General features: G+C 34.3%; 1 long non-coding RNA gene across 18 annotated transcripts; it reads right to left on the bottom strand.

The window, feature by feature from the left end:
* Positions 1 to 680: 680 nt before the first annotated feature.
* LOC130961484 (uncharacterized) lies at positions 681 to 11,998 on the bottom strand. Of its 18 annotated transcripts, XR_009079585.1 has the most exons (10): positions 11,413 to 11,997; positions 11,198 to 11,252; positions 11,012 to 11,111; positions 10,837 to 10,908; positions 10,687 to 10,747; positions 9,728 to 10,539; positions 9,469 to 9,538; positions 8,939 to 9,397; positions 8,715 to 8,842; positions 6,921 to 7,206 (listed from the first exon to the last, which is right to left on the bottom strand). It is a non-coding gene; the product is annotated as an uncharacterized LOC130961484 (long non-coding RNA). The 18 variants fall into 18 exon arrangements; XR_009079581.1 differs by having other exon boundaries at positions 10,837 to 11,111; positions 11,413 to 11,998; XR_009079583.1 differs by having other exon boundaries at positions 9,728 to 10,747; positions 10,837 to 10,920; positions 11,413 to 11,998.
* Positions 11,999 to 12,425: the final 427 nt, after the last annotated feature.

The raw sequence follows: 12,425 nt of genomic DNA, 5'->3' as shown, positions 1-12,425 counted from the left end.
GGGCTAAGATTCAACCCCCTTCTCTTAGCCACTGAAAACCATCAATTTTCAATATTTTTATTATTGCAACTAATTCATTTTAGGGTGCCCAACTACCCTACATAAGCATCATGAACCCATTAGAGTAATGCTTGAATTAGATTTATAAGTTTGGTAAAGGTGCCTGAGGTTTCTGTCATTTTGATGTTTTAGAAAACAAAAATCATAATCTTGTCCCATTTTAAAAATTTCCATTCCATGGTATATCTTTTACTATATTTAATAGTTCCGGGCTTAGTGTGAGTGCAATGCATTCTTTATATATATTACACAATTGCCTTTTATAATATAGAAGCTTGCATTTTTATGTGCCATAATTGTTGTAACACCCTAATATACAGATCTTTATATTCGAGTCATAAGTCAACGATATTACGGTGGTACGATTCAAGGTACAATAATAGTAAGAATATACATATGTGTTTGAATAAAAGAACTAGTAAACGAGAAGCCTGAAAGGAAAATAAAATAAAATCGCAAAGAAAAAGACACTCTCGTATATAGATAGCAGATGAAAGGTAAAACGTGTTCGGAAAGCGATAAGAATAAGATAAGGACAAGATATATATATATATATATATATATAACATAAGTAAATAGCCACTAGTCGCGACCTGCGAAGTTTAGGCCGGCTAGGGCATAAAAATTTAAAATTAGTTTGACAACAGTATTTCCTATCTCTCTCAAAGATACATTATCGCCTCTATAGGCAAGCTGCAAATTAAACATCTACATACCTCATATTGAAGGTTTTTCAAAATAAAAAAGAGAGATTCTAAAAGTACAAAGCAGAATCAAATAAACTTCGTCGCCTTACAAACGAATCCAGCTCACTGCTGAGCACCAGGACTGCATCTGAAAAATAGAGAATATATACGGAATGAGAACCCCCAACTCATGGATTCCCAGTACGGTAAAAGTGTCAAATAAATACAATGTACTATAATATAAATTCACTAAACGTCTTAAACTTCTTACCTCGTCAGATCCATCCTAAGTTCTCAATAATCCATAACTTGGCAACTATCATAGGAAATTCTAATTCTAACCCAATATCCATTCATACTTTCACTACCTTCCAACCGAATAAACCAAGAACCGAACTATCCCTCAAGTAATTCAACTTTTATAAAAACACAAACAATACAGAAAAGTAAAAGTAAGGCAAGTAAGTCAATTAGCAAATAATCATGAAACGTGTACAATTAGGCAAACCAAAGCAATTAAACAAACGCAAACAACTCAAACATATGCATATGATGTATGTTTGCTCTATAGCCGATGAGTCTCATCTATCGGTTATCAAGCCAACCCGACGTGTCGGGTAGCTAACCCCGGCACAGTCTCTCTGTTGTGCATTAATACTATTAGAGGCAATCCGTGTCCTGTCACCATTAGAGGGTATCTGTACTCTGTCACCATTAGAGGGTATCTGTGCCCTGTCACCCTTACAACCAGAGAGAGAATACAGGCATACTCACATCCAACATTTTTTATCATGACTCATTTACCACATTCATTTATTAACTCATATATGCATCTCTAGCATACTCGCAATATTTTCACACTTCCTCAACTAATCATAATCTTTTAATCATAAATCATATTTCAGTAATAATTCTTCATTCATTTTCACCCACATCATTATACATCATGAACTTAGCCACTGCCCACAACATAGATAATATTATAGCACTTCCTCATTATCATCATTTACTTTACCACTTTCTTCATCAACAAGTTAACTTCTTCACAACCCTAATTATACTTCACTACTTACCAGACTTTAAACGAGAGTTAAAAGGGTTTTGAAAGTTGGAGGAATGTATTTAGAAACAAAAATCAATATTTTGGAAAAATAGGGGCTCGCGTACGCGAGTTATACAGAATAGGTAAAAGCTGCTAGTCCATAAATTCAGTTTTCTATACCTAACTTCCGACGTCCATAACTTTCTCTACAAAACTCTTATTTCTACAAAATTTATGCCGTTATAAAGCTTTCGCAATTGTATTTAATTTGAAATCAATTTCATTCAATTCCAAAATTCGAGGCTCAAGTTATGGATCGCCGAAGTTCATTAAAAACCAAGTTTTACCTAAAAGTTCAAAACCTCTATTTTCCAACATTTCATTCTCAAACCAAAGTTTCTCAACCTAGAATAATCCAATTTCCAACCAAAATCCTTCCATACCCTTATCACCCCTCTCTCGACATATTAATATCCAATTCTCTATAAATTTCAATCCAACAAATTCATAATTAACCAACATTATTCATAAATCAACAATCAATTATTATCATTATTCATAATCATTATCAAAAGTTATCAATCATCAATGATTCGCCACATTCTCATCATAGGCTCGACTTTCACATTCAATATCTTCATTAATCATCATCAAATCACCAATCATCAACCATTACTCACTATCCTTACTTCTTTCTGGTCTCCGGCCCAAATTCACGACCTCCGGCCCAATATTTCATGAAATCAATATACATAAATTCATAACCATATATTTCACTATCCAATACCAATTTCAATCAACACAAAAACAATGCATCATCCAATACATCAATTATCACAACACATCTTCTACATGTAAACCCCGCTAAATTAGTAAATAATTAATCAATAAATTAAATTTTAATAAGAAAAATTAGAAATGAAAATCTTATATTAAAATAGAATAGAGCTCTTTAAAACAGGAATTTTGACACTAATTTCAAAGAATTTGGCCCAAGATTGGGCCGGACAGGCCGAACTAGTCGAACCGGGCCCGTAGGCCCAACCAGACCCATCACTTAAATGAGCTTTAGCTCATCACTTTCCTTTTCATTCCTCATTTCCGTTCCAAAAGCCATGGGAGGAGGAAAGTGAAGAACATAACCCGAACATTCAAACAAACCATCATAACTTCTTCATCCGAGCTCTGATCGTCGCACCATTTGCGGCTACGCGTCCAGCGCGTCGAGCTCTGCGATTCTATCGGATCCATTTTATAGGTAAGCTTCAATCTCACCCCAGTTTCTCTACCCCTTAAATTTTGAAAATTTGTTAGAACCCATGTTGAGATTTTGTTTAATTTGGTACTCTAGGTTCAATTTAGCTTGTGGAGCTTGACGGATTTAGTTTGTTTAGTACGTGGGAACGGTAAGGATTCTAAAGCCTAACTATTTCTTGTTTTGATTATGTTGAATATTGAGTTGTTGGGTATATGTATGTACATATATGTGTTAGGTATATGAATGCATGATATGGAGTCCTTGGAATCATTGGTATCAGAGCTTGGTCTTAAAGAGATCAAGCTTTGTAGCTTGGAGAAAAGATCCAGATGGCAGAAAATAGTGGCTCAAATCTGGTGTCCTACAATCTAACCGAAGGACAGTCAAGCAATAGACCTCCTCTTTTCAATGGGAAAAACTACACCTATTGGAAAGAGAGAATAAAGATCTTTATGCAAGCAGTAGACTACAGACTATGGAAGATTATTCTTGAGGGTCCTCAATATCCAACCACCACAAGTGTAGAAGGAGTAATCTCTCTCAAACCTGAAGCTACCTGGACCGAAGAAGACAGAAAAAAAGAGGAGCTCAATGCCAAGGCTATCAATCTGTTCAACTGTGCTATCAGCTTTGAGGAGTACTGACGGGTATCAAGATGCACAACGACAAAGAAAATCTGGGACAAACTTCAAATCACCCATGAAGGAACCACCATAGTGAAGAAGACCAGGATAGATATGTTGAACAGAGAGTATGAAATGTTTGCAATGAAGGAAGGAGAATCTATTGATGAACTGTTCGAATATTTCAACATCATCATTGTTGGCTTGGATGCTATGGGAATCAAGTATCCCGATTCTGTGCTTGTGAGAAGAGTGTTGAGATGTCTCACTAAAGAGTGGAAAACAAAAGCTTTAATCATATCTGAAAGTAATGGTTTAGATAACATGACATATGATGACTTGAGAGGAAACCTACTTGCTTTTGAAAATACTTATTTAAAAAGGGACTCAAAAAAGAAAGGAATTACTTTTTTATCTGTTACTAACCTCCTGGATGATGAATCCAGTGATGATTCCTCTGAAAATAAATTTGTTTTATTTGCAAAAAAATTCAGGAAAATGGTGAAGCTCAAGGGAAGAAGTCAGGGAAGCAGTTCAAGAAAACAGAAGAAAGATCTCAGCAAGGTAACATGTTACAACTGCAAGGAAATTGGGCACTTCAAATCTGGCTGCCCTAAATTGAAGAAGGAGGAAAAGCCAAAGAAAGCAAAGAAAAAGGGACTTATGGCTTCATGGGAGGACTTGAAAAATGACTCAGATGATGATGAAGAATCCGAGACCAAGTCACAACCATGTCTCATGGCAGATCACATAGATCAGGTAGTCTTTCACAACCCTGACACTGAAGATCTTAATCTTATGATAGACCACCTTTCTAAAAAAAAAAATAAGATGTTTTCTGCTTGACAACCAAGATCTCGAACAACAAATTATCATTCTTAAAGCTGAAAATGGTTTTCTCAAAGAAAAGCTAAGGGAGGCCGAAACTACTTGTGAACTTGTTGAAGAAAATAAGCAATTAAAAGCTCAACTTAGAAGCTGTGAAAGTATCATTCTGTTGTTGCATATGTAAACTGTTTCAAGAAAAATGAAGAATTGCTGAAAAAGATAAAAAGTCTTGAAAATGACTTAGCCAAATTTACTCAAAGTTCTGAAAATTTAAATTAAATATTGGCTAGTCAAAAACCTCTTTTTGATAAAGCTGGCTTGGAATTTCACAAAAATTTCAAAACTGATGAGAAACCTTCATTTGAAAATAGAGCTTTATCTTTTAATGATACAAGGTTTCAAAACCCCACCTACTTTAACAAAACAGCAACTCCAAGGTTTTGTAGGCTATGCAACCGAAACGGTCACTTTTCCATTCAGTGTTTTTTTGGTGAAAGAATGATTGGTCACAAAGTTTACAAAGTTATTTTTTATTACAATGGTTTGGGACATAGGAGATGGTTTAACGTGAAAGGATCCAAGAAGATTTGGATACCTAAGGTCACTTGAGCTTGTTTTGTAGGTGTGCCTAGCATCCAAACGGAAGGACAATATGTAGCATATGGACAGCGAATGCTCTAGGCATATGACCGAAAAGACAACCTTCTTCATAAAGTTTGATGAGTATGATGGAGGATTTGTCACTTTTGGTGATGATGGTAAAGGAAAAATAGTGGCCATTGGAAAAGTTGGTAAAAGTTTCTCTTCTTGTATAAATGATGTTCTTCTTGTTGATGGTTTGAAACATAATTTGCTGAGTGTTAGTCAACTGTGTGATTTAGGTTTTGAAGTTGTTTTTAGAAAGTTTGTATGCTTAGTTGTTTGTGAAAAATCTGGGGATATTTTGTTTGAGGCTAAAAGATGTAATAATGTGTATGGATTGACTCTTGAGGACTTGAAAGAACAAAAAGTGACATGTTTTACTTCTCTTGAATCTGCAAAATGGCTATGGCATAGAAAATTGGGTCATGCTAGCATGTACCAAATTTCTAAGCTAGTCAAGAAAAATTTGGTTAGAGAAATTCCAAATATCAAATTTGATAAGGATCTTACTTGTGATGCTTGTCAATTAGGCAAACAAATAAGAGTGATTTATCAATTTCATGAATTCTAGGTTGATTATAAGTGTAAAAATTGGTTATGTTAGAGTATTGGATAACTTTGGTTCACAATTGGGAGATCGATATTGCTTTTGGAGCTTTGGTGAGGCTTGGAGCTAAGTTTCAGTAAAAACTTCCAAGAAGAGACTGAATTGTTTTGGCTCCAAGAGGTACGGTTTAAGTTTCATTTAAGTACCGTGTGATATGATGTGAATTCCTAGGTTAGGTGCCCCTAGGATTAAGCTTGAATGGTATGATTGATTGGTATTATATGTGTAGTAGATGATATTGATATTGGATAATGATTGTGGAATTGTGCATTGTTGTTGTGTTGATTGAAGTTAGTATTGGATAGTGAATTATATGGTGATGAGTTTATGTATATTGATTTGACGAAATATTAGACTGGAGGCCAGAAAGAGGTAAGGACAGTAAGTATACGGTTGATGATTAGTGATTGAATGAATGATAGTAATATACACTACAACATTTTCAGGTTGAGGCAACTTTTAAAAAGTGTTGCCTAAAAGCTGACAAAATGTTGCTTTTGATCTATGGCAACACTTTTGGACCTAAAGCAACGTTTTTGGGCAGCGTTGCATATGCAGCCGTTGCCTTAGATCAAGGCAACACTTTTTTATTTCAAAAGCGTTGCTTTTGAGAGCAACACTTGCAACACTTGGTAAATGTTGTCTTTGGTTGAAAAACAACAACACTTCAAAGGTGTGTTTGAGACTACACTTTTTCAGTGTTGTCTTTTCTCTTATATTTTGGCCACTACTACAAAATGTTGCCTATTTGCAATAAAATGCAACCCTTTTACGTGTTGTTTATAAGTTTGAATTCGCAATACTTTGAAGTGTTGCCTATTAGTTATGAATATGCAACCTTTTAAAACATTGCCTTTTCTTTTGGATATGCAACCTATATAAGTGTTGCCTTTTTTTTTGGATATGCAACCATACAAGTGTTGTCTAATAACAAAATATGCAACTAATAGAAGGGTTGCCTTTTTGGTAAAAATAAAAGTTACTTTTGTAATAAAAATACACAAAAATAAAATTTACAATAAAAATTTTTTGTTCATACATGTGTAATTATTTTATTTAATAAATAAATTTGTGCACAATAAAAAAAATTTATAAAAGAGACAAAATAACTAATAATAAAATTCTAATTAAAATAGATATTAAAAAGTTTAATTAGTATTTCAAATACATGTTTATCAATAATTTTCAACAAAATAATAAAATTCTTGTCTAACAACACTTGTCATAACAAAATAGTAATTAATAATTATCCAAAAAATATCAATTGACTTGCATATTTTATATCCATGCTTGACTTGTCCCATATGCTAAATCTGCAAATAATACGCAACAAAAAAGAGTATATAGTACTAGTGAGAGAGTTATACCCTATCATTGATGCATTGATGTTATCCCTTTGAAGTGTGAAGCATACTTGAGCTGTTGAGCATGATCTGTTTCTTTAGAGGGAGCTGAATCTACTAAGATGGACAATGAAAACAAACAAGCTTTCTTAAACTCTAGTTAAAGTTATCTTGTAATATCTAATATCTAAAATACAAGCACTTGAATGATACAGAAATTATGTCAAATTCATCAGACTTTTCTTTCCTTTTCATTTAATTTCGAATGGCATCAATCAGCACTCTTAGTCCATATGAATGCTACAAATGGAAAAACCATGTGTGGCCAACGTGCAAAGGATAAGACTGGCTTTGTACATTGACAAGTGCAAATTAACCGTTAGTGGGAAGAATGCCTTCAATTTTCAAACACATTAACAAGCTCCATCATGTAAATCTTAGGTATAGCTGTATAGGTGCATACAACACATGCATGTTAAGTGATTATCTCAACAGTAGTTCTAATATCAGATGCTACTTATCTATAAGTCAATCTCTATTTAATTTCTCATAATATATACTTCACTTGACAAGTGTATATATAGTAAATGTAAACAGATTGATATCAAATCATTTGATAATTTATGTATAGGAAATATGATTCTACAGTATCACCAAACCATGGGCTAAAATCTGTTGGAACTTGGTGAGAGGAAAGAGTGTGAATGAAAGAGTTGAAAGTTGAAACATGTGGAGACTACTTATTCCTATTATATTCATCTGTGTTAACAGATTGCAAGCTTCTATCTTTATTTTCTGACTCAATTTCTGTCTAGCTATATAAACACATACTGAAAAGGGTTCAACATAGACTCAGAATGCAATACATAAAAGAAACTGACCAATCCACCTCATAGTTAACTTGTCTTTCTATCAAAGTAAAGACCTATGTTCATTGCATTTGTTGTTCATTCATTAAACACTAGCTTGCTATGCATGTGTGTGTGTGAAAAAAACTTGCATTGAATTAACAGAATCAGACAACCAGTGGTTGTTGATAGTACATGGTAGAGTGAATGAACCATTTTTGTATGTGCTGATTTTTTAATAATTCAGCTAAATAGTTCTTTAAAGAAATTGGTTAAAATAGTGGAAAACATAAAAAAGAAGCTTACAGTTAGTTAACATTTTTCATTAAAACTTTCTACATTTAAATATTTAATATGTTTAATAAGTGTTCTAATAAGACTTGAAATTTAAAAAATATGCAAAAAACAGCTCTCCCAGAATTAATTAAAACAAAAGCATGCATTAAGTCTCAAAAACCAAAGCATGCATTAAATCTCAAACTATCTACACAGAAACGAAATTGCAATCCACCAAATCAATTATTTGAACAAAACCGGCTCAGAAGTACAATGGCATGCCTAAACAACCAAGAATCAATGAGCAGGAACATCCAGAAGCTCTGTTGTGCAATGCAACCTTCATCAATCACTAATCAAAGACCACAAGACACCATTTAACCCCAAATGACAAAATATGCAAGAAAAAAACAACTTGAAAAGCAATCCCAGTTAAAAAAGAGAAGAAATGTGAACCACTTGAAACTCAACTCCCAAATTTCTTAAGGAGGGAGGGAGTACCTTTTTCACCAGCATCACTGACTTTACGCTTGAGAATCTTTCTCACATCTTTCCTTGTTAAAAAGTTAAACATTGTCCTTTAGCAGAGAGGGAAGCTGAGTGTGGTGCTTGAAAGTTGCAAGCAAACCCTAGAAAGTTAGACCCATAGTATTACTGGTTAAATATTTCAGCTAATTTCGCTATATTGCTCAAACAAGAAAACCAAATACAAAAACCTAGATAACCTTTTCCATGATGACGAGAAGCTGGCATCCTTGGAAGAACACAGCTTTATATAATAATTCAGATCTGCTCATCTTTGATGGCTGATCAACAAAGCAGCTTGAACTCCTCTTTCTCCTAATAATAGATTCATCTTCTTGTTCCTTAGATTCTTTGAAGAGTGGCAACAATTCAAGTGAAGCAGTATTAGTAGTGTTAGTACTATTAGGCCTTTGATCCATTGAGCTTTCAGAAGATGTCAAAGAACTTTAAATTTCAAGTGAACACATGGTTCCTCTGTTCTGTTTCCTCTGCCCACAGCTCCAACTGAACCCTCCTCTTGTTTCTGTCAGTTCCGAAATCAGAGGAGATCCCGGGCTGCCATTGTTGATCATTCCTGCAAGTGTTTCTTGTGCCTTGTGTAGTACTGATTGCAAGTACTTCCCTTGTGCTTCAATTTTAAGCTGCAAATGTCTCTGCACCTGAAAAATCATTATCCATATTGATCTTTAACATATCCTCGTTATGCTTCAATTTTAATTTAGATACCTACCTCAATTTGCTCATAAAGTTTCTTCTGCACCTCCATTTGCATTTGGAGAGCCTCAGCAATTTGCATGCTTCTGTTGAACAAAACATTTGATCAATGAAATTTTTTATACCAATTACAAAAGCATTCAACTAGTTTGATCAATTTTCTAACTATTATAATTATTACTCAGTCATCTCATTCTTATTATTATTTTATAGTTTAGAATTTAGACATAAACTAAAAGAACTTAGGCATATAACTTCCAACATCACAATCTTACCTGTTCACTGTGACCTTGTGAAAAGTACACAACTCAGCTTCCAACAACTGGTAAAGAAACAAGGGGACCAGCACATGCATGCCAAAGTTCTAAATCCAAAACGCACATTTCTCCTGTAACCAAAGGCCCTCAAGTAACCATATGAAAGTCCATCAAAATCATTCATATGTTATAAAATCATATGCTTTTCTCCAAGACTATTTCGAAATGACCTTCCCTAGTTAACGGCTATTGCATAAGCTAAGCAAACCGACGCATGCCTATGAAAGAACAATAATGTTTTGTTAAGATTTCTTTTTAATAAATGACTTCTAAGACTTTGAGAATTGCACTATCTTTTTTGGCGACAAATACCATCCCCAATTCCCATCAATTCCTCACTATTTCTAAAGTGATGTTATTAAAAGTTAATTTTGTTTCTTGACACCCCAAAAAGAAAAGTAATAAATAAAGTTAATTTTGTTTAGATAGTTTATAGATCTATTATTTATTCAAAAACTTGTTTTCACAAACTGTTTTGGAAATGACATTAAGTTTAATTGTAGGTAATAGATAAAGTCATTTAGTTGAAGAATACCAAAGTAAATAGATATTGAGAGTCAAGATCTGGAAAATTGTAGGTATTAATAAAGTTTAATTGTGAAAGTAAAAGAATTGACTGAAATAAAGGTAAAGACAAAAAAAGACAACTAAGAGAAAGAGTGCAGAACAAGAAGCATGTGAAGATGGCTAACTTGACCACCTTCAACCATGGAAGTGGACCCAACACCCAGGTGGCTTAAACTGAATCCCTGTGCAGTCCCTCTTTTCTCCTGTAACCATATGATTATATACACAAAATTCTCAGCAACCAAAGTCCATCAAGATCTAAAAGACAATAACTAGCTCCAAAACAGTGGAGAATAGAAAAGGAGATGAACAAGGAAGAATATGCAAACAAGAGTGTATACATAACATACCTTCCGGGGGTGGAGGACAAAAATCAGCTGAAGAAAGCTTATTTTCAGCAAAATTTCAAAACTAGAAAAAACCAAGCCAATCCCACACAGTCAATTACTAAAAACAAAAGCTCTTTAAGTAGACCCATTAAGTAGGAGCAAAATCCTCACAAGAAGAACCTCAGACCACAGAAAAATCCTTTTCTTCTCTCCTTTGCCGCTGCAAAATCTCATTCTTCTTACCTTTATAATTACCTTTACATCCATTAAGCAAGGCTAATAACAATTCATTCTTCCCTAAATTCCTTTTACTATTTGCCAAATAATAATGCAAATTTCTAATTACCTGTATATCACGAAATTTAGCTTCTTCAACAATCAATTTAGATGTTATTTCCGCTACAATGTTTGTACTTCTCCTCATATTTCTTGCTTAACAACTCTGCCTGTAAAATAGCAGCAACTGAGAGTTTATTCTCCAATTTCTTAAACTTAAAATTAAATGACATATTTAAAGACGAAAGGAACATACCTCACATTTATCTACAGATGGCCTTACTGTAATCTAATTGAGTTACATGAAATTTCTGAAACATTAAGGAAAAGAAAAACAAGGTCACATTTCTCACTATTTTTGCATAAGTAGCTACTTCTCCCAATTTAGAATACGGAGGAGTGGAGCAGAACTCAGCGCGAGAGAACGAAGAACAAGGTGCGAGCAAAAGAATATAGCGGAGCAGAGCAAACCTCGGCGTGAGCAGAAGAACATGGTGGAGCAAAGCAGAACTCGATGCGAGGAGAAGAACACAGCGGAGCAGAACAACACGGCCGAGTAGAGCAGAACTCGGCAGAGCAGAGAGAAACGCAGAATGCGCACATCAGTGTTGTGAAATTGGGGAAATTGTGTTAGGGTTGGGGTTAAGGATTTAGGTTATTCATGATTTTGATTCTGAACGCCGTCCAAGCGTTCGTCTGGGAGAGATCGGAGACCAACGCGCCTCCGCAATCAACCATGAAACTCACACGCGCCGCCCGAGCAAGCCTCCATGGAGCTGGCACATCCACTCGAAAGAACATTCCAGGACAAACTCGAAGGCTCGATCCCTAACGGCGGTGAAGAAATCACTGAATTCGGTAATAAATGAGGTAGATCGAAGCGAGCCACAACATGAACAAAGCATATGAGATCGAATTTTTCTCCTCAAACCACAGTAACAACAGCAGCAGCAAAAAGAGAAAACAATAACAAGGACAACAGAGAAGAAGAAGGAAGAGTATCACGATTTAGTAACAGGAGTGAACCAGGTGATGAATGTATGCTATGCTGCTTAAAATATTTAGAGGGAAGGGTAAAATTTTAAAAGAAAATATTGAATTATTTTAGGCAATGATTATAATGAGAAGTCTAATAAAAAATTAAAAGCATCCTTCGTAAAGGGTAACATATGAAGACCATAAGCGTTGCTTGATTAATTTACTAAAGTAACGCTTTTTACATGTTTTCTAATTGATCAAAGAAAACGCTTATGACACGTTAGTTAATAAAGAGTTACAATAGCCTTATTCTTTTGCAATAAATTTTAAAAGTTGTTTTTGATTATTATAGGCAACATTTTTTAAGTGTTGTCTGTACTATATGTTGCAATAACTCAAAAATGTTGTAGTGATATAAGTATTTGAACATGAGGTTTTGTTAATTATTGAACTTGAAAGATTGGATGTTGTTTGAATAGAATTGTTGATTTGAGATTCATGAAAGT

Source organism: Arachis stenosperma, chromosome 2 (assembly GCF_014773155.1).
Source record: "Arachis stenosperma cultivar V10309 chromosome 2, arast.V10309.gnm1.PFL2, whole genome shotgun sequence".
Lineage (NCBI taxonomy): Eukaryota > Viridiplantae > Streptophyta > Magnoliopsida > Fabales > Fabaceae > Arachis > Arachis stenosperma.
Note: the sequence above shows the minus strand (reverse complement) of the source record. Positions and strands in the feature narration are given on the sequence as shown.